Below are 5,065 nucleotides of genomic sequence, written 5' to 3' on the forward strand. Positions count from 1 at the left end.
GCACTTCGGCATCTTGTTAATAGGTTAGTTCCAGAAAATGCACGAATATGACATAAAGTGTGCATATAACATGTAGATAACATCAATAATGTGGCATGGAACACAAGAAATTATCGATACGTTGGAGACGTATCAGGCCCCTCCGACTCCGCCTCTTCACCTATAAAGTCCCCCGCGACCTAAAACCTCGACACCAATTGACGAAACTCCAGAAAGACTCCAGGGGCGCCGCCGCCATCGCGAAACTCCAATTCGGGGGACAGAAGTCTCTGTTCCGGCACGCCGCCGGGACGGGGAAGTGCCCCCGGAAGCCATCTCCATCAACGCCATTGCCTCCATCATGCTCCGTGAGTAGTTCCCCCATGGACTACGGGTTCTAGCTGTAGCTAGTTGGTACTCTCTCTCCCATGTACTTCAATACAATGATCTCATGAGCTGCCTTACATGATTGAGATTCATCTGATGTAATCGGTGTTGTGTTTGTTGGGATCCGATGGATTGTTACATTATGATTAGTCTATCTATATAATTTTGTGAAGTTATTGTTGCTGCAATCTTGTTGTGTTTAATGCTTGTCACTAGTGCACGAGTGGCATGATCTTAGATTTAAGCTCTATACTTATTGCTTAGATTGTATCTACAAGTTGTTTGCACATGTCTATGTCCGGAACCCGAGGCCCCGAGTGACAAGAATCGGGATAACTGGAGGGGAAGGCTTAGATATGAGGATCACATGTTTTCACCAAGTGTTAATGCTTTGCTCCGGTGCTCTATTAAAAGGAGTACCTTAATAGCCAGTAGATTCCCTTGAGGCCCGGCTGCCACTGGCTGGTAGGACAAAAGATGTTATGCAAGTTTCTCATTGCGAGCACGTATGACTATATATGGAAAACATGCCTACATGATTAATAATCTTGATGTTCTGTCTTAATGCTTTCAATCCTATCAATTGCCCAACTGTAATTTGTTCACCCAACACTTGTTATTGGAGAGTTACCACTAGTGTAGATAGCTGGGAACCCCGGTCCATCTCTTATCATCATATACTCGTTCTATATGACATTGGAAGTAGTATCAACTATTTTCTGGTGCCATTGCCTCTGTGTTACTACTACTGCTACTGTGTTACTGTTACTATTGCTCTCATATTACTACTGCTTTCACATCACCCCTGTTACTAGTGCTTTTCCAGGTGCAGCTGAATTGACAACTCAGTTGTTAAGGCTTATAAGTATTCTTTACCTCCCCTTGTGTCGAATCAATAAATTTGGGTTTTACTTCCCTCGAAGACTGTTGCGATCCCCTATACTTGTGGGTTATCAAGACTATTTTCTGGCGCCGTTGCCGGGGAGGCATATCTCTACTCATAAGTTCACCTGGGGAGTACACTCTACCTCTCTCTCTGTTCTTGTTTTATTTTATTTTGTTTTGCTTAGTTTACTTTTATCTAGTTTATTTGTGCTTAGTTTATTTCTGTCTAGTATTATTTTGCTTAGTTTACTTTTGCCTAGTTTGTTTTTGTCTTGTTTTATTTTCCCTATATACCCAAAAATCCATAAAAATTTGAAAAACCTAAAAATTAAAAACTGTTGTTATGGGAGAACCCACAACCTATTTGGAGCTTATAGAATTATATAATAATTATAGAGAATCAAGAACGGGTGAAGTTATGAGTGCTGTGATAGAAAAATTGAATACAATTGCTAAAATCTTTCTTAAACGCCATGATATAAACTGTTGCTCTCAACAGGATACAAAACATCTTAAATTTCAATGTGGCTTTAGTGAGGAAGTTTTAATTAAGAACTATAATTGGAATAACTATATTCATTTTGGGTTCGAAGAAGTAGAACAATTTGTTTTGTTTATGGGAGCCTCTGAGATAGAATCCTTCATGTCTAAAAATTATGAAACTTGTGTTTCTTGTAAGGACCTTAAAGATTATGTCTCTTCTATCCTTAATTTTTGCATAGAAAGCTACAACGATAATCCTTATATCATTGATTATAAAGAGAGACTCATTAATGCACAAGAATGCACTCACATATTGCATGAACCTGTGGAAGAAGAAATTGATGAACCTGAAACCTCATAGGATGAAAAAGAGGAGGAAATTAATGAACCTGAAAGCTCATTGGATGAAAAAGAAGAGGAGAGTGATGAACAAAAGGAGGAAGAATGGATTAGCTACCCATGCCAACCTTCTAATGAGAGTAACTCTTTATCTCTTACACTATTTGATTGTCCTCCATGCTTACCAAAGGAGGATGAATGTTATGTTCCTGTGGATTCTCTTGAAATATTCCCTGTGAGTAAAACTTGTGAGAATAATTATGCTACTGTTATTCATGATAATCCATGCTATTTTGATAAATCTTATGATAATGCTTTGTTTGTGCCTGATGTCGAAATGCATGGTACTAAAGAGTTTTGCTTGGCAAATGTTTATGATAAATCTCTAGATGATGGTCCTATGTTACTTGATAATATTAATTGTACTACTAATGAAAATGGGATTGGAGAGGTCTTGACTTTATCTAGGAGTCCCATATCTTTTGAGATTGATCAATCATCTTGTTATATTATTGATAAAAGTGGGTCTGAAAGTTTTAATCCCACTATTTTTGAGCTTGATATAAATTATGTGTTTATGGATCATGAAAAACATGCTTTATGTGATAGTTATATTGTTGAGTTTATTCATGAAGCTACTGAAAATTATTATGAGAGAGGAAAATATGGTTGTAGAAATTTTTATGGTACCAAAACACCTCCCTATATGCTTAAAATTTTGAAGTTACTTTTGTTTTATCTTCCAATGCTTGTCACTTTGTTCTTCATGAATTTATTTGTGTACAAGATTCCTATGCATAGGAAGTGGGTTAGACTTAAATGTGTTTTGAACTTGCTTTTGATGCTCTCTTCGTTTCAACTCTCATCCTTATGTGAGCATCATTAAAATTGCTGAGCCCATCTTAATGGCTATAAAGAAAGCACTTCTTGGGAGATAACCCATGTTTTTATTTTGCTACTGTTTTTTTGTGTCTTGGAAGTTGTTACTACTGTAGCAACCTCTCCTTATCTTTATTTTATTGCAATGTTGTGCCAAGTAAAGTCTCTAATAGAAGGTTGATACTAGATTTGGATTTCGGCGCAGAAACAGATTTCTATCTATCACGAATTTGAGTAGGTCTCTCTGTAGGAAACTCAGAAAAATCTGCCAATTTTCATGCGTGTTCCTCAGATATGTACGCAACTTTCATTAGTTTTGAGTTTTCTGATTTGAGCAACGGAAGTACCTCTAAAAAATTCGTCTTTACTGGCTGTTCTATTTTGACAGATCCTGTCTGTGTTTTTTGCATTGTCTCTTGTGGACTTTAAGCAAGGCTTTCTAGACGTGGAGAGCTGTAGCTAATGTTTTATTGAGTTCTTGCAATGTGTCACTATAGGACTGATACGTCTCCGACGTATCGATAATTTCTTATGTTCTATGCCATATTATTGATGATACCTACATGTTTTATGCACACTTTATGTCATATTCGTGCATTTTCTGGAACTAACCTATTAACAAGATGCCGAAGTGCCGCTTGCTGTTTTCTCGCTGTTTTTGGTTTCAGAAATCCTAGTAACGAAATATTCTCGGAATTGGACGAAATCAAAGCCCAGGGGCCTATTTTCTCACGAAGCTTCCGGAAGTCCGAAGGAGAGACGAAGAGGGGCCACGGAGGGGCCACACTATAGGGCGGCGCGGCCCCCCTTGGCCGCGCGGCCCCGTGGTGTGGGGCCCCGTGCCGCCTCTTGACCTACCCTTCCGCCTACAAATAGCCTCCGTGACGAAACCCCCAGCACCGAGAGCCACGATACGGAAAACCTCACCGAGACGCCGTCGCCGCCGATCCCATCTCGGGGGATCCAGGAGATCGCCTCCGGCACCCTGCCGGAGAGGGGAATCATCTCCCGGAGGACTCTACACCGCCATGGTCGCCTCCGGAGTGATGAGTGAGTAGTCTACCCCTGGACTATGGGTCCATAGCAGTAGCTAGATGGTTGTCTTCTCCTCATTGTGCTTCATTGTTAGATCTTGTGAGCTGCCTAACATGATCAAGATCATCTATATGTAATTCTATATGTTGTGTTTGTCGGGATCCGATGGATAGAGAATACTATGTCATGTTAATTATCAAGTTATTATACATGTTTTGTTTATGATCTTGCATGCTCTCCGTTTCTAGTAGAGGCTCTGGCCAAGTTTTTACTTTTAACTCCAAGAGGGAGTACTTATGCTCGATAGTGGGTTCATGCCTGCATTGACACCTGGACAAGTGATAGAAAGTTCTAAGGTTGTGTTGTGCTGTTGCCACTAGGGATAAAACATTGATGCTATGTTCGAGGATGTAGTTATTGATTACATTACGCACCATACTTAATGCAATTGTCTGTTGCTTTGCAACTTAATACTGGAGGGGGTTCGGACGATAACCTGAAGGTGGACTTTTTAGGCATAGATGCAGTTGGATGGCGGTCTATGTACTTTGTCGTAATGCCCAATTAAATCTCACTATACTTATCATGTCATGTATGTGCATTGTTATGCTCTCTCTATTTGTCAATTGCCCGACCGTAATTTGTTCACCCAACATGCTTTTATCTTATGGGAGAGACACCTCTAGTGAACTGTGGACCCCGGTCCATTCTTTAATACTCGAAATACAAATCTGTCGCAATACTTGTTTTTACTGTTTTCTCTGCAAACAATCATCTTCCACACAATACGGTTAATCCTTTGTTACAGCAAGCCGGTGAGATTGACAACCTCACTGTTTCGTTGGGGCAAAGTACTTTGGTTGTGTTGTGCAGGTTCCACGTTGGCGCCGAATCTCTGGTGTTGCGCCGCACTACATCCCGCCGCCATCAACCTTCAACGTGCTTCTTGGCTCCTCCTGGTTCGATAAACCTTGGTTTCTTTCTCGAGGGAAAACTTGCTGCTGTGCGCATCATACCTTCCTCTTGGGGTTGCCCAACGAACGTGTGAAATACACGCCATCAAGCATATTTTCGGCGC

The sequence above is a fragment of the Lolium rigidum genome, chromosome 1, assembly GCF_022539505.1.
Source record: "Lolium rigidum isolate FL_2022 chromosome 1, APGP_CSIRO_Lrig_0.1, whole genome shotgun sequence".
Classification (NCBI taxonomy): domain Eukaryota; kingdom Viridiplantae; phylum Streptophyta; class Magnoliopsida; order Poales; family Poaceae; genus Lolium; species Lolium rigidum.